This window comes from Triticum dicoccoides, chromosome 7B (genome assembly GCF_002162155.2).
Source record: "Triticum dicoccoides isolate Atlit2015 ecotype Zavitan chromosome 7B, WEW_v2.0, whole genome shotgun sequence".
NCBI lineage: Eukaryota > Viridiplantae > Streptophyta > Magnoliopsida > Poales > Poaceae > Triticum > Triticum dicoccoides.
In genome coordinates this window covers 734,329,940-734,348,020 of record NC_041393.1, presented here as the reverse complement: position 1 = coordinate 734,348,020, position 18,081 = coordinate 734,329,940, and the positions used below count along the sequence as shown (strand labels likewise).

The 18,081-nt window shown below is 40.9% G+C and overlaps 1 long non-coding RNA gene and 1 other non-coding gene across 21 annotated transcripts in view; both read right to left on the bottom strand.

Moving 5' to 3' along the window:
- Positions 1-17,292, bottom strand: part of LOC119337688 — a 29,590-nt gene extending 12,298 nt beyond the window's left edge. For 4 of the 20 annotated variants that reach the window (XR_005163509.1, XR_005163513.1, XR_005163510.1 and 1 more), the window contains exons 1-16: positions 16,773-17,291; positions 16,466-16,697; positions 15,347-15,430; positions 15,105-15,269; positions 13,392-13,476; positions 13,147-13,311; positions 11,981-12,156; positions 10,440-10,569; positions 8,371-8,542; positions 7,554-7,666; positions 6,877-6,999; positions 6,103-6,328; positions 5,206-5,348; positions 4,384-4,532; positions 3,594-3,698; positions 539-2,686 (exon numbers count right to left, since the gene is read on the bottom strand). This is a non-coding gene — a long non-coding RNA (uncharacterized LOC119337688). Of the gene's footprint in view, positions 1-38; positions 2,687-3,593; positions 3,699-4,383; positions 4,533-5,205; positions 5,349-6,102; positions 6,329-6,876; positions 7,000-7,553; positions 7,667-8,370; positions 8,543-8,598; positions 8,648-10,439; positions 10,570-11,980; positions 12,157-13,146; positions 13,312-13,391; positions 13,477-15,104; positions 15,270-15,346; positions 15,436-16,465; positions 16,698-16,772 lie in introns of those variants that run through there. The other 16 variants (XR_005163524.1, XR_005163514.1, XR_005163526.1 and 13 more) reach the window with 16 other exon arrangements.
- Positions 909-1,017, bottom strand: LOC119342367. The gene has a single exon (XR_005165567.1). It is a non-coding gene; the product is annotated as a small nucleolar RNA Z118/Z121/Z120 (small nucleolar RNA).
- Positions 17,293-18,081: the final 789 nt, after the last annotated feature.

The following is an 18,081-nucleotide window of genomic DNA, read 5'->3' as shown; positions in this document are numbered from 1 at the left end:
AAGATCATATTAAGATTTCCCAATGGATCCTGTACACATTCCACCAATCTTATCTACTTACTACATATAGTATATAAGCTATTCTTTTCAAACAATAATATGTTAATGCATACTCTTACACCGATTAGCTTACATTTGGCCTTTGCGCCATTGGCGCAACGGGTCATCTAGTAAGTACAAAACTCACTAGAGTTGAGTTAACTTACGAACAATCTTTAGATACATACAAATGCTTTTGAGTTTTGACATCTACCAAGAAACCAAATAGATTAGTCAGATCGATGCAATTAACAGCGGAAGTTGAGTTACAATTTGTTGTGCAAGTTTTTGGATCAAGCTATATATTTCAAATAATGCAAGAACAAGGTAAGGAGAAGAGGGTGTATACACACACACAGCAGAGGCAGAATAAGATAAGAGGACTCAAATTCTTCTTTCCTTTTAATAAAACCAAATGTGGTTCCACAAATGGAGAACTAAACAGGGAGGGACCTCATAATTTCCACAACCAGGGCTGATAGAAACCCAGTATATTTACCTTGTCTTTTTGCTCGGAAGTGACGATGACCCAGGCATCCCGTGTCTGGCCTTCACCTTTGGCTTATTGGAGACATACAAAGGGGAAACCAAAGGCTCCATGTGCGGCTGCTCTTCCCTTGTTACCTAAAATACAAAGAAAGAGTTCAAAACATAAACCAAAGGCAATTTCACAAGAAGGGAATGGTCTCAGTTTAGGATTTCTAATCAAGGAAGTTGGCCTTTTCCAAGAGCCAACTTACTCATATACAGTCCTTGTGATTCATCACCGCAAACAACTAAGTTAACACATGATACAAGTAAAGCATATGTTTTACATTTCAATGCAAGAAAACAAAAAACAAAACACTATAACGGAAACCATGGAAGGGTGTTTGCTCAGAATATATGATCAGTTTAGGATGTGTAATCAAGGAAGGAGGCCTTTTTCAAAAGCTAACCTTACTCATATACTGTCCTTTTGATACAGCACATCAAACACAGAAGCATGCAAAGGTAAGAAAAGTGGTCATACTTACGCAAACAATGAACCCAACAAGTACATGGTTTACATTTCAAGCAGGAAAGCTAAGACGAGAGACCCACTGAAAGCCATCGTGGACCGATGTTCAATTCAGATTTTCGCATGCTTTGTCAGAATATATGATCTGTTTAGGCTGTTAATCAAGGAAGGAGGCATCGCAGAAAATAAAGGGCAGCCCGGTGCACGTAGCTCCCACTTGAGCAGGGTCCGGGGAAGGGTCTGACCACTATGGGTCTATAGTACACAGCATTTCCCTTCATTTCTGCATGAGACTGTTTCCAGGACTCGAACCCATGACCATGGTTTATAAGGCGGTAAACAACCTAAAGCGAGCACAACATGCTCTAACGTTTAAGCGACGACTAAGCGCCTAAAGCGGGCAAATATCTAAGGCGCTGCAAGGGCGCCCTGCCGCTTAAGCGGCGCGTCTAAAGCGGGACGCTTTATAAACAATGCTCGTGACCTCATGGTCACAAGGCAACAGCTTTAGGCTGTTAATCAAGGAAGGAGGCATCACAGAGAACAAACAATCATATAAAAGGTATGGAAACTAGTCATGCTCATGCTACACGTGAACACAGTGAAGTACATGGTTTACGATTCAATCAATAAAGGATGCAAAAAGATCAAAAGACTTTGTAAAATGAACCCCTGGTTATTTAAGTACACCCTGCACAGCAAGCCCCTGAAAAAGTTTTATTGAAGCTCAAAACAGACAAGGATGCACTTAACATTTGGCCAATACAAAACATACCTTATTTGAACACAGGGAGGTGCTTGTGCAAATTCCGATCACTCCTAGTGAACCTGGACTTAACATAGGTGACTAGTATGGAATAATACAAAATCACATGACCTGAATATATACTAAACTTGCTCCAAAAGGCACTTGACACATCTTTACAGAAATAATTTGTTAAAGCTATCTGAACCCAACTCAAAGAAAACAATAACTACCTCTGGTTGGCTCTTTATTTAGACCCAAACACGCCATTTTGCAAAAATGCCTTCACTGAGAGCTTCCAATATTTCCCTCACTTAAAAAAATAGTAACTTTGTGCGGTCAGCACATTTAGTAGCCACTTCAAACACAAGACTGATGCGTGTGTATAGTATAATGTGAACAAGCAATATAAGGCAAAGAAATAGTTCAGCATATCTCCAAAAGCATGAAGAACAATGAATATGTGCATTATGGAATTTCATGCAGCGGAAAATAAATATAGACGTGGTACTATCAATATACAGATCACAATCACATTTCTTTGCATCTGATGGGAGAAACTTAAGATAACAACCAAAGATTTGTAGCATATATAGGCTCATATACACATACATTTGAGGTGAGCTCCATGTAACAACCAAAATTCCAAGCCAAAATGAAAGGTTGCCCCTCTCAAGGCAAAACCAACACAAGAGAGTCGTCTACTCTAAAACCCTACTCACGTTTATGCTCTCAGGTCACCCCAAAAAACAAAACATGCAAACTGCGCGTGCTATTCATATCCTGGGGTAGAGAGGGGAAGCTCACCACGTTGGCTTAGCTAGGAGGGGAGGAGGAAGTAGCCACCCGTCAGCACAATAAAGCCTGTCCACACGCTGGATAGGAGGCAGGGGCAGGGGGGCCTGTAAAATAATGTTTGTGATAAGAAATGGAACGTATGGAGCACCTGTCAAATGAACATGAGCCAGAATTTCTTTTTCAATTCATCAAAACTTAAAAACAGAACACCACAGTGGAGCTACAAGAACATTGAATCAGATAAAAATTGACACGCGGACCAACAATAGGCCCATATATGCAACAACTTTGTAAGATAGCAAATTAATCGCTAACAAAACCACTTGTTTAGTTGACAACTCCACATGGCAACTGGTAATGAGCAAGACCGATTAAGTACAAGAGAGACCAGCCATCAGCCACTATCACTAGCACTACACATAGTGCAACATAGCACAACATGTAGAGAAGCGAGGAGATTTACTTTCTGAGAAGTGAAACAAAGCACACATCGGCTTCCAGACAGAAAGAAAGAAAACTGCAACACATGGAGATGGATAGCAACCAATAATTGTTTTCCAATCTCAGGCATTCAAGCAAAGCCAAGCATCACAATCCTCCTCTAGAAACAACAGTACCCTATTATGTATAACAAGCACATACACCATCAGAAGAGAGACAAAAAAATAGTGTTCATCATAGACAAACAGGGAGAAATTTCAGTTTACTTAAACCCAAATATGCTGCTGCATATTCATAGAAATTGAACATCCAAAATTTCAAGATAACAGGCAGATCAAAAAATGACAGGCTACTATACTTAATCAATGATACCAAGCAACCATGTCGATCAACAAGAACAAAAGATTGATGCTAGGTAAACCAGCACACATCCTAAACAGACTACCACCAGGCCTGAAGATCAACCGAACACCAACCACAAGGAGCACCACACAAGCATGGACAAGGAGAACACTCGAGCACGAAGAACTACACATAAAAAATAGAAGCATGAGGAAATGAAGAACTCACCACAGGTAGCCAGTCATCCTCATCCATGTGGAAGACGTCGCCAGTCAACACCGTCCATGCCAGGGAGACATCACCAAAGCCGACGTCGTTCACTTGGCCCACACTCTGTTTAAGTAAACCACCGATTGCTAAAAATCAGCTCGCAGCACACATAGTGTACTTGTATTACTTTAGAATTAGTGCTAACATGAAGTACAGAGTATTGTTGGTTTCATTTTGTAAGCATAGACATTGAACTTTTATACATGAGCAGATCAATGATGAGATAGAGAGAAGGAAGTATTAATTCTGTCACCACACAGTTCCAAGAAGAAAATAATGAATGATTTACATGTATAGAAAGCTACAACTGATAGAACCAGCACTAACAATTCATGTGTTTTTGAAAACCCATAACTTCACCAGAAAACCCATAACTTATTTCAAAAATAATTGGATGAAGAGTTAAAAAACTAAAAAAATTCCACCCGTGTTTTCTTGTATTGTCAGGATAAACAAACAATAGCATAAACAGAGAGTTATCATGGATTCAATGTCATCATATAGTACGCAAATTAGCAAACACACAATATCCGTATATAAATGTGAGATTTAAATCGGAAAACTGTGAACAATAGCAGGTCATGATGCACATCCATCTCAAATGATTCCATGGTGCATACAAAAATATTATATCAGAGCTCGACCACAGCACATCAAATGCACTATTGAGTTTATTAGTGCAAAGAAAAACAGAAACAAGGGAGAGGATTAAATGTATGATTGTTGCGCGTCTAAGAAAGTGGCAAACCTGCAGCAAGTGCAGGTGTGATGTCCCACATAGCAAGCTTTCGCCCAGTCTGGCCTCAGTGCTAGGCATGCTCTACCATCCTCCAAGGCACGCTCATCTTGTGTGGTCCACATCCAACTAATATATGAAGGCTGGCCCGGGATTGCATCCTTACACAAGCAAAGAAGATATCTATAACATTAATTAACAGGTCTAAAAAACAAGATATCTAGTAATATCACAAGCAAATTTACAAGTATGGGATAGAAGAATAGTTTGTAAACAGGGGCAAGCATAATTCATGATTGCATTAATTTGGTCAAAGATGCTGGATTGAACAAAGATAGAGCAATCATGCATACCTAAGCATATACTCACTCCGTCCCAAAATAAGTGTCTCAACTTTAGTAGAACTTTGTACTAAAGTTAGTACAAAGTTGAGATACTTACTTTGAGATGGAGGAGTACATATAGATGCTGGATTGAGCAAAGACATGATATAGCAAATTAAACAAGTTACATATTTTATGAGGATAAACAAACAGTTGCATAAAGGAGAGGTATCATACGCATATCAGAAAGCACACTATCCATAGATAAATGTGAGCATTTACATTGGTAAATTGTGGACATATACAGGGGAACTATCAATTTCAGGTCAAGAAGCACATCCATCACAAATGATTCCAAGATGCATACAAAAATCTTATATTAGAGCTCGACAACAACACAACAAGTGCACCATTGAGTCCTCATGTGTGTATATGTAGCCATGCAAAGACAAACAACAACAAAAGCGGGAACTAAATGTATGATTGTTGCACGTCTAAGAATGTGGCAAACCTGTCGCAAGCTTTCGTCGAGTCTGGCCTCAGTGCTTGCCAATGCTCTAGCGTCCTCTAAGGCACGTTAACCATGCCAAGTCCACATCCAACAAAGATTCCGTTCCAAAGCAATGTAGCGTCGTTCGAGTCAAACTAAATAGCCTGAAGTAGGAGGCAACACTTAATATATGAAGGCCGTCTCGGGATTGCACCCTTAAACAAGCAAAAAGATATCTAGAACATCAAGATGTCTAGAAAGAAGATATCTAGTAATATCACAAGCAAATTAATAAGAATGGGATAGAAGAACGGTCTGTAGACCAGGGGCAAGCATGACAAGCATACATTTGAGGTAGGGGACAGATTCACTGTTACAACAAGGACTAGACAGAATATGGTCACTAATAAACGATCAATATCTGCAGTTCACAAGTAAAAAGAGCAAGGCTCACAAACAAGGGCATACACAAAAATGTTCACATTACTAGAAAATAAACCAAGTTTCCCGCCCAGGATCAGAAGTCAGACTAAACTAGCAGACCAAATTACGAGACACACATCAAATATGGTCAACAAGTAAACATGGTTGGTAGACTTTGCTCGTCAAACAAAGACATAGATGGCAACATGGTTATTATCTAGTTGTTATACAGAGCCTAACATCAGAGGAAAATGATGAGCATCCAATTGTTCATGAGGAACCATCAACATATATGAGAGCCCTCACAAAAGAGCCAAGTCATCCACAAACCAAAGCCATGATCATTAAATGTACATGTCACCAGTAACAACATGGCGCCATAGGCCAGACTACAAACACTACTATATTATTGGCTCAACTGCCGGAGCAGAACACGTAATGGCCATAGCTCAACCCATAGCAGACAGAAGAAAAAGGAGACTAGGGACAACTCACATAAGTAGTGGTAGCAGAGTCATCATTCATGGGAGCCAACGCCGATGTGGCACCAACACCAAACTATGGGCCGTGCGGCTATTATTGTCAGTGTTGTGCTTCAAATCTGAAGCACAAAGCATGCATCAAGTCAACAACGCTGAAATATGTAAAATAAGCCACCACCACCGCAGTTGCAAAACTCAAGCTTGTAAAATGTTAGGCGACCTCAAAGAATCGGCCACTTCTGAAAATAAAAACAAAGAGGATTAAACAAAACATGATCACAGATAAAAAATTCTCAGTAAACTTCATATGAGCTAACATGGACTTAAAGGATAAAAAAATAGAGCCATCAAGCATAACTAAGCATATACATATAGATGCTGGATTGAGCAAAGACGCTATATAGCAAATTAAACAAGTCTGCCATCTATTAGTACCATGTTGTCTTATATTTTTTGGATAAACAAATAGCAGCAAGGGAACTATGATGGATTTGATAACATCATACAATACGCAAGTCAACAAGCATGCACCGTCCATAGATTAATGTGAGCATTTACATTGGAAAATTGTGAAAATAGATGGGGACACTATGAATTGCAGGTCAACATGCATAACCATCTCAAAAAGTTCCAGGGTGCATTCAAAACTCTGACATCAGGGATCCACCACAGCACATCAAATGCACTATTGAGTCATCATGTGTGTATATGTAGCCGTGCAAAGACAAACAACAAAAAGGGAAAGGATTAAATGTACGATTGCCGTGCGTCTCAGAAAGTGGCAAACCTGCAGCAAGCAACGTTGTGCCTTCCCTGAAAACAATCTTTTGTCCAGTCTAGCCTGAGTGCTTGGCATGCTCTAGCGTCATCCAAGGCACTCACCTTGCAAGTCCACAGCCAACAAGCGCTTCTGTACGCAAGCAATGTGGTGTTGTTCCAGTCAAACTCAATAGCCAGGAATAGCCAACAACACTTAACAAATGAAGGCTGGCTCGAGATTGCATCCATACACAAACAAAGAAGATATCTAGAACATCGACAGCTGTAGGATGATGATATCTAGTAATATCACAAGCAAATTTACAAGAATAGGATAGGAGAATGACTTGTAGACAGGGGCAAGCATAATACATGATCACATATACATGACAAGCATACATTTGAGGCAGGGGACAGATTCACTGTTACATTAACTAAACAGAATCATGGTCACGTCGTACACATCAATAGTTGTAGTTCACAAGTAAAAAGAGCAAGGTTCACAAACAAGGGGGCACACAAATATGTTCACATTACGAGAAAATAAACCAAGTTTCCAGTGCAGAATCAGAAGTCAGAACACATGGCGTGAAGATCACCCAAGCACCAACCACAAGGAGCACCACACAAGCATCGACAAGGAGATCACTCAAGCACGAGAAACTATACAAAAAAATTAGAAGGAAGATGAAATGAAGAACTCACCACGGGTAGCTAGCCATCCAGCCATGTGGAAGACGCCACAACAGTCAACACCATCCATGCCGAGGAGGCGTGGAGACATCACCAAAGCCGACGTCATCCACTTGGCCCATACTCTGTAAATGTAGACCATCAACTGATTTAAAAAAACAGCTGGCAACACACATTGTGTATTTATATTACTTTAGAATTAGTGATAAGAATAAGTACATAGTTGTTGGTTTCATTTTGTCAGCATAGGCATTGAATTTGTATACATGAGCAAATCAATGATGGAATAGAGAGAAGGAAGTATAAATTCTGTCACCACAGTTCTAGGTAGAATATAATGAATGATTTACATGTGTAGAAAAGCTAAAACTGGTAGAACTAGCACTTATGATTCATCTGCCAGCAAACCCATAACTTCACCAGGTATCCATTTTATGCTTTCGAAAACAATTAGAGGCAAAGTTAAAAATAATAATTCCCAACCCGTGTTTTCTTATATTTCAGGATAAACAAACAGTGGCATAAACAGAGAGTTATCATGGATTCAATGACATAATAGAAAACACAAATTAGCAAGCACGCATTATCCATATATAAATGTGAGAACTTACATCGGTAAACTATGAACATGGATGAAGAAACTATCAATTGCAGGTCAAGATGCATATCAATCTCAAATGATTCCAGGATGCATACAAAAAAATTAGATCAAAGCTCAACCACGGCACAAAAAGTTCACTATTGAGTGTACGTAGCCGTGCAAAGACAAAAGAACAACAAGGGCGAGGATTAAATGTGTGATTGCTGCGCGTCTAAGAAAGTGGAAAACCTGCAACAAGCGTAGTTGTGCCATCCCTAAAAGAAAGCTTTCACCCAGTCTCGCCTCAGTGCTTGGCATGCTCTAGCGTCCTCCAAAGGCACACTCACCTTGCCCAGTCCACAGCCAACAAAGGCTTCTTCTGTTTGAAAGCAATGCGACGACGTTCCGGTCAAACTCGAGCCTAAAATAGCCAACAACACTTCATAAATAAAAGCTGGTTGGGGCTTGTGTCCTTACACAAGCAACGAAGATATCTAGAACATCAACGGGCCTAGAAAGTAGATATCTAGTAATATCACAAGTAAATTTGTAAGAATGGGATAGAAGAATGGTTTGTAGACAAGGGCAGGCATAATACATGGTACATGGATTCACTGTTACAATAAGAACTAAATAGAATCATGGTCACTAAGTAGACGATCAATAGCTGCAGTTCATTTGTAAAAAGGAGCAAGGCTCACAAACAAGGGGAACACAAATATGTTCATATTACAAGAAAAAAAAACAAGTTACCCATGCGAGATCAGAGGTTAGAACACTGACTGCAAACTGAACCAGAATCTTGTTGTTTAAAGTAGTTTACTAGAGACTACACACCAAATTACAAGACAAACATCAAATATGGTCAACAAGAAAATATGGTTGGCAGAGTATGCTGGTCAAAGAGATAGACATATATGACGACATGGTTATCATCTACTCCCTCTGTAAAGAAATATAAGAGTGTTTAGATCACTAAATAGTATGTAAACACTCTTATATTTCTTTACGGAGGGAGTAGTTGTTGCTGTTGCCATCAACTTATACGAGAACCATGACATCCAGCTGTTATAAAGAGCCAATTCATCCACAAACCCAAGCCATGATCATTAACTCAACATGTCAACAGTAACAACATGGCACCATTAGGCCAACCGCAAGCACTACTATATTGTTGGCTTGACTGCCTAAGCAGAACACAGAGTAGCCATAGCTCAAAAGCTAGGTCCATAGCAGAAAGAAGAGAAAGGAGACCAATGACGAATCACATAAGTAGTGGTAGCGGAGGAGTCAGTCATGGCAGCCAAAACCAAACCATTGGCCTTGCGGCTTTTATTGTCACTATCGTGCTTCAAATCTGAAGCACAAAGCATGCATCAAGTAAACAACACTGAAGTATGTAAAAGAAGCCACCTTACATATGTAAAAGAAATATTTTGTTATCAAAATATAATAATAATTGACACTATTCAACAGTAGCATAACAGAGAAACTTCAGTCTTGACACTATGTACACCACTACAGATGCGTAAACAATGCCTTTCCTCTTTGTATTCCATGGTTTGATCAACACAACCAAGCAGTTCAGTACAGTAATACCCATCAAAGAAGCAAGCATGGTGGCATAATCCACACACACATAGTTCAGTTCACTAGTAGTAGCAATCCCTGCCCATGACTCGCCAATCTTCCCCAAAACCAAGCATGAATCAATCAATGAATCATAATAAGATGGCATGAGTGAGGAGTATATCTGCACCTAGCTAGTGTGGTACCACCAGAACCGCATGATAATCACTGATACACCAGGGTCAAAAAACACACCAAAATTGACATGTTTAATTTCACAAGTTCTTCGTTGTGACATACATCACTACCTACTCCCTAAATATTTTCAACAAAATCCAGACATGATATAGTTCACAACATGATGGTTCGAACAATTTTATTATACATGTCACAATATATGGCATAGCAGCATGGTCCGCACCAGGGCACCATTATAACTTAGCAGCTGCTATCATGGATTCAATGACATCATACAATCGCAAATCAGCAAGCACATAGTATCTTTAGATAAATGTGAGCATTTACATTGGTAAATTGTGAGCATAGATGCAGAAATTCAATTGCAGGTCAAGGTGCACATCCATCTCAAATAATTCCAGGATGCATAAAAAATTCCTAGTTCAGAGCCCAACCACAGGACATCAAGTGCACTATTGAGTAATCATGTGTGTATACATAGTCGTGCAAAGACAAACAACAACCAGGGGGATTAAATGTATGATTGTTGCACGTCTAAGAAAGCGGCAAACCTGCAGCAAGCGCATAGTTGTGCCTTCCTTGAAAGAAAGCTTTCACCAAGTTTGTCCTCGGTGCTTGGCACGCTCACCTTGCCCGGTCCACATCCAACAATGTGGCGTCATTCCGGTCAAATTCAATAGCCTGAAAAGGCCAACAATAGATAATAAATGAAGGCTGACTAGGGATGGGACCCTTACACAAGCAAAGAAGATATCTAGAACATCAACAGGTCCTGAAAGAAGATACCTAGTAATATCACAAGCAAAATAATAAAAATGGGATAGAAGAATGGTTTGTAGACAGGGGTAAGCATAATACAGAACCTTATAGACATGAGTACCATATATTTGAGGTAGGGGACAGATTCACTGTTACAATAGAATCATGGTCACTAAGTACACGATCAATAGCTACAGCACAAAAATGGGAGCACACAAATATGTTGCAATAAAGGATCATCTAGCAAAATGATTCTTTTTAGTCCTTGTTGCAGTAAAAAGAGCAAGGCTCACAAACAAAGGAGCACACAAATATGTTCACATTATTAGAAAATAAACCAATTAACTCGTTCAGGATCAGAAGTCAAAAGACAGACTGCTAACTGAATAAGAATCTTCTTGTTCAGAACGGTTCACTAGAGACTAAACTAGCACACCAAATTACGAGACACACATCAAATATGGTCAACAAGAAGATATTGTTGGTACACTATGCTGGTCAAACAGGGAGATATAGATGGCAACATGGTTATCATGTATTCCCTCCGTCCGGAATTACTTGACGCTCAAATATTTTGTTATCAAAATATGCTAATAACATCCACCAGTAAACAACAGCAAAACAGAAAAACTTCCGTCTTGACACTACACACAACAACAAAGATGCTTAAACAATCCCTTTCCTTTTTGTATCCCAAGGTATGATCAACACAAGCAAGTTCAGTTCAGTAATACTAGCACCAAACTCTGCCCCTCACCCATCAAAAAAGCAAGAATGGTGGTATGATCCACACACACATGGTTCAGTTATGCTAATCGCTCCTACACATAGGTCAAAAATCAAACCACAATTGACATGTTTAAGTTCACAAGTTCTTCATGGTGACATACATCACTCTATATTTTCAACAAAATCCAGACATAATATAGTTCAAAACATGATGGCTGGATAGAACTTTTTTTTATACAGATCACAAACTGGCATAGCAGCAAGGTCAGCACCAGGGCACCGTTATATCATAGCAGCCGCTATCATGGATTCAATGACATCATACAATCGCAAATGAGCAAGCACCCACTATACAGAGATAAACGGAGCATTTACATTGGTAAGTTATGAGCATAGATGCGGAAACTATCAATTGCAGGTCAAGATGCACATCCATCTCAAATGATTCCAGGATGCATACAAAAATGTTAGATCAGAGCTCGACCACAACACAGCAAGTGCACTACCGGGTTATCATGTGTGTATACGTAGCCATGCAAAGAGCAACATCAACAAGGGCAAGGATTAAATGTACGATTGCTGCGCGTCTCAGAAAGTGGCAAACCTGCAGCAATTGCACTGCTACGCCTTCCCTAAAAACAAGCTTTCACCCTGTCTGGCCTCAGTGCTTCGCATGCTCTAGCATCCTCCAAGCCACGCACGCTCACCCTGCCCAGCCCGCAGCCAACAAAGGCTTCTGTTTGAATTTAATGCAGTGTCGTTCCGGTCGAACTGACGAGCCTAAAATAGCCAACAACACTTGATAAATGAAGGCTGGCTCAGGATTGCATCCTTACACAAGCAAGGAAGATATCTACAGCATCAACAGGTCTAGAAGGAAGATATCTGTTAATGTCAGATGCAAATATGTAAAAGATTTTTTTTTTGTTATCAAAATATGTGAGTAACTGATACTGTTAAACAAGACACTGCTAAACAATAGCAAAAAAGAAAAACTTTACACTCTTGACACTCTGAACAACACTAGAGATGCTTAAGCAATCTCTTTTCTCTTTGTATGCCATGGTATGATCCACACAAACAAGTTTTATACTCCACCGATCCATATTACTTGTATTAGATTTTTATAGTGTTAGATACATCTGTATCTAGACAAATCTAAGACAACTAATATGGATCAGAGGGAGTAATGAACTTCTAATAATGCAATCTTCATCGAACTGCTTAGTTATGCAACAACAAAAATATCAAGAAAATAATAACGGGGCATTGTTATACAAACTAAGCATACACCACAAGGAGAGTTCATTGCATGGTTAACTAATAGAAGACAAAGTTTACTTGCTACAGCCACTAACATAGAAAGCATGTATGGCCAGATGACCACCTCACAAACCAAACCCTAAACTACAAATTAGGGTTTGTTTGTATCGATGGGTGTTGTTCAAAGAGTTTTGCCACACATATAGTGCATAACTGTTAAAAATTGAACAGAGCCTTCCCAGCCCAACTCATGGTTGAATTGTTGGTAGACTATGCTGGTCAAACAGAGAGGCATAGATGACAACATGGTTATCATCTAGACGTTTTAGTGACCTAAAATGTCTTACATTTGTTTACAGAGGGAGTAGTTGTTCAACGAAGCCTAACATCAGAAGTAAATTACCAACATCCAGTTGTTCATGAGGAAGTAACAACATATATGAGAACATGGCTTGATGACCACATGCCCAAAGCAAGGTGAAGAAGAGAAGAGGAAGAATAGAGTACCGTTAATTGTTTGTAGCCGTGGCCGAACCACACAATCACCGATGACAGAGACAAGAGTTGGCAGAGCCTACGACCATGCACAAACTGAGCCGGCAGCCATGGCCAGGAGGCGTGACCACGCGAAGGATCTCGGGGAAGAGCAAAGAACAGGCTTGCCACCCGAAGCTACAACAATAATAATTCCCATTTTTAGAACATGACAAATCTACAACCGAAAAGAGTTTGCTGTCAGTAAGGGAGCTCACAGTTGCAGGCCAAGGTCGTCGTCGCATGCTGCTGCCTTGGGCTCGAATTTGGTCACCAACTACTCACACCGCCTTGTCGTAAGCCCTGGCCATTCAATCACACGTCAATGGGCAGGCATGAAATCATTAGCAAACAGCAGATAAAATGATCCATGGCACAAAAATAGAATGAGCATCTATATATCAAAGAATCCAAGAAAACCAAGATTCCACCTTGGAAACAAAATTAAGCTTGCTGGACAACTAGATAATCAGAGTAGCTAACTTAGGATATAGGAGCTGTATATGTATACAAATGGTCAAAGAATAGCATCTTAGGATACAACAGTTTGGTAGGTATCAACAGATTTTGTCAATTGAGAGAGCTTCAACGTGGCTATAGGATACAACCATGTAGCAGGAAGATGATATCTGAATATCCAGTTTGGAGCATCTGGCACACATTTTACAATGAACTGCAATATCTAATTTGACTAACACTGGAACAAGACGCCTATAACACATTCAGTGGAACCAAATAGTAAGCCGTTCCATTTCTGAATATAAGGAAGATATGCATCATTCAGGCAGGCAGGTTAGCACAAGGCGTGATGTTTGGAAAATCTATAGTAAGGAAGGTCTAATTGGTTTCATAATAAAGCTTCAACCTGCGAGCTGAACATCCACAGGTTATGAACGGGTATTGTTGAGAGAGCTTCGCCAGACATATAGTGCAGAACTGCTAAAAGAATTAGATCTCTATGTAGCAACAAGACAAGCTATACAATTTGGAGCCTTTGAACACATGACACAAGACTTGCAGGCACGGGGTGACAGGTATCTAATTTGGCTAACCCCATCTATTTCGCAGGACCATTCAATGAGAGCAAAAAACAACAAGAAATAATTGCTTTTCCTAATATAGCGCAGAACTGTTTAGAAAAATAGCTCTCTGTGTAGTAGGAAGACCAGCCATCCAATTTCACACATGGCACAAGACTTGCAGGCAGGGGGAACATGTAATCTAATTTGACTAACACAGTCTAATCCACTTGACCATCTAGTGAAATTCAAGAAATAGGAAATGATTGCTTTTCTGAATATAGTGCAGAACCGTTTAAAGAAATAGATCTCCCTATGAAAGGGGGATGACTCTAATCAAATTTAACTAACACCATCTAAGTCACATTACAATTCAATGAAAGCAAACAACAGGAAATGATTCCTTTTCTGAATGCAAGCAAAAACACCATTAGCAGGTCAATTCTGCAACAATCCCTGATTGCAGCCACAGCAAGCTCCATGTTTTGAGCCGCATACATACTGGAATCTGCTCATGCATGTTCAAATCAGAAAGAAAGAGGGGGAAAACTGAACAGAGCTAGAACAGAGCGATTTCATAGAGCCAAACATACTAGAAATAAGACCTTCCGTATCCACAGGAAAATTGAGTCATTTAACTAGCTAACAATGACTTTAGGATCCATTAAGATAACAGTTCTATCTCATCAGCATACACCCGAAAGGAGCAAATATCACAAATCACATACACAGAAAGCAGCAAAGATGGGATTCATCTTGTAGGTACAGCAACCAGCAGAGCATCATTTACACAACACATAGGTCACCATGGAAGCAAAGCCACCATGACCATTATTCTGTTGTAGCGCAAAAGCTATACCCCGTAGCCGTGGCTCAATGACCAATTGTCCAGAGCGAAGGGAAGAAGAGTACCTTTAATTATTTGTAGCCGAGGTCAAACCACGCTGTCACCGGTGACGGAAACAAGAGTTGGCCGAACCTACAACCTTGCACCAACTGAACCAGCAACCATGTCCACGAGGTGCGACCGAGCGAAGGATGTCGGGGAAGAGCAGACAACAGGCTTGCCACCCCAAGCTGCAACAATAATTCCAATTTTCAGAACATGACAGGTCTGCAATCGAAATGAGTTTGTTGTCAGTTAGGGAGCTCACGTTGCAGGCCAAGGTCACCGTCACATGCTCCTGCCTTGGGCTCGAAGTTGGTCAGCCCCTACTCGCACCGCCTTGTCGTAAGCCCTGACCTTCCATTCAATCACACATCAAAGGGCGGAAAATCATCAGCAAACAGCAGATACAAGAATACATGGCATGAAATAGAATGAGCATCATAATATCAAACAATCCAAGCAACCCCACCTTGGGAAAAACAAAAGTAGCTAGCAGTTGTATATCTATACAGATGTTCAAGGAGTAGCAGCTTAGGATACAATAGTTTGGGGGGTATCAACACATTTTGTTAATTCAGAGAGCTTCAGTATAGTTACAGAAAGATGAGATCACAAAATCAAGTTGGAGCATCTGTCATTTGACACACATCTTAGAATGAAGTGAAAATATCTCATTTGACTAATACCGGAAGGACAAAAAATGCAATAAACTTGTTCGTCACGGACAAGAAGCCTATAACACATTCATTGGAACCAAACAATAAGCCGTTCCGTTTCTGAATATAACAAAGATATGCATCATTCAGTCAGACAGTTAGCACAAGGTGCTTTGTTTGGAAAATCTGTAATAAACATGGCCTAATCGCCTTCATAATAATAAAGCTTCAACCTGTGAGCTGAACGTCCACAGGATCAGTGAAATCAATCTGCTTCTGTCTTTTACTCTTGCGCAAAGATAATAAAATGGATGTCATTTTTGTGCAAAGTACAGGAATGTCATGGATAGGTTCTCTTGCACTTGAGTGCCGGCGATGAATCGAAAAAAAAGAATAAAGTAAACAATAGGACAGCCATCCAATTTGGAGCCTTTGACACACGACGCAAGAGTTGCAGGCAAGGGGTGACATCTAATCTAATCTAATCTAATTTGACTAACACCTTCTAATTCGCACGGCCATCAGGAGATGATTGCTTTTTTCTGAATATAGCGCACAACTCTCTTTAAAGAAATAGATGTGGAATGGATGTAGCAGGCATCGAATTTGGCACATAGCACAAGGACTTGCAGACAGGGAAATTTGACTAAACATGTATTAAATCACATTACCATTCCTTTTTTTTTCTGAACTGAATGCAAGCAAAGCAAATAAATACCATTACTTACATGGCCAATTCTGCAACAATCAATCAATCCCTAATTGCAGGCACAGCAAGCTTCAACTTTTGAGCCACATAATAATAATGAATACAGGAATCTGCTGGTGCGTGTTTGAATCTGAAGGAAAGAACAGAGAGAGGAGCCGAACAGAGAGAGGAGATGGGGACGGGAAGAAGCAAATGGAGGACTCCTCTGCCTCTCCCGGCGCATGCCAGTGGCTGTCGGCCTTGTTCCTCCCCTGCCCACACACACAGGGAGAGAGAAGAGTCAGAGATTGATTGAGCAGAAGAAGAAAAGAAGAGTTGGGATTCACCTTGTGGATGTTGCTCTTCTTGCGGATCCTGGCGGCGGTGGTTGGGGGTGGAAGGAAGGAGGAGTCCTTTTTCCTCTCCCGGCGCGTGGCGCGACTGTCTCTCCCTACCTACAAGGAAGGACTCCATGGCCGCGGATCGCCATGGATGCGGGTGCTGGGTGAGAGAGGTGGACGCGGCGGCGCTGCTTGGGGGTGCTCGGATGTGGAGCGATGCGATGCGTTTGCCCCGCCGCAGCTAGGGTTTGGGGCGCGAGAAAGAGAGGGCCGAACCTCCATGGTCGCGGCTGCTGGTGTGGTGGCAGTGGGGGAGAAGAGGAGGTCGGCGGCGGCGGCGATGGGGTCGGAGGTTGGGGGAGCGGAGGAGGAAGACGGCTGGTCCCTCTCTTTGGGATTTTCTTTCTTTTTTTTGACGGGATTTGGTTCGGGCCGTGGGTTAATTAGGATGCCTTTTCGTTTTCTTTTCATTTAAAATCCAAAAAGTTATGTTTTCACATTCCTTCTCGAGAAGCGGGAAGGGCGAGCTGGTGGTGTTGGGTTGGACGGAGGTCGAGGGAGAGCTCACCCGCGCATCACCACCGCTAGGTGTCGGCGGTCACTCCACAATGTCAACACCTCTCTAGGTACTGGCTCACGCCGAACCTCGACACTGTCACCGCCCGAGCTCGGGATCGAGCTGTGGGGATCTCCACGTCCCTGGCAAGGACTCGATCGCGTCACCGTGTGTTGCCTCCTCTCTGAATCCAGAATCACCGCCACGGCCATGTATGTATGAGGGGGTGTATGCATACATGATAATTTTATTTATGTGATAATAAACTGAAACCACGGAGAAACAAACTCAAAGTATCACCAAGGAGTCAAAACTTAAAGTGCGGAAAAAGTCATAGACGGTATATATATTCATTGGGGATTTACAATTTACATAATTACCATTGGTTTTGCAAACAAAACTATCACTGAGAATATATTTTGGATACATTTCTGTAGCAACCCACTTCAAACATAAATATTTAAAAAGTATTTAAGTATTCCTTTTAATATCTATTCATAGATGGTATGAAAAAAAATATTACCCAATAGTTGATTTTATATGAACTCTGGAACAAAGAGGGATTGATTTGGGTATGAGCAGGAGCGACAGCCGGGCCCTAAGTATTTTCCGCATGATATTGTTTGGAGCTATGGGACTAGGATCAATGAGCTTCTAGCGACCGGGTCGCGCAGATTCCTAGCCGGTGAGGTAAAGGGCGATGATGAGGGGCGTGTGGCATGTGGTCCAGCATGCCTTCTAAGAGGAAGCATGAAATAT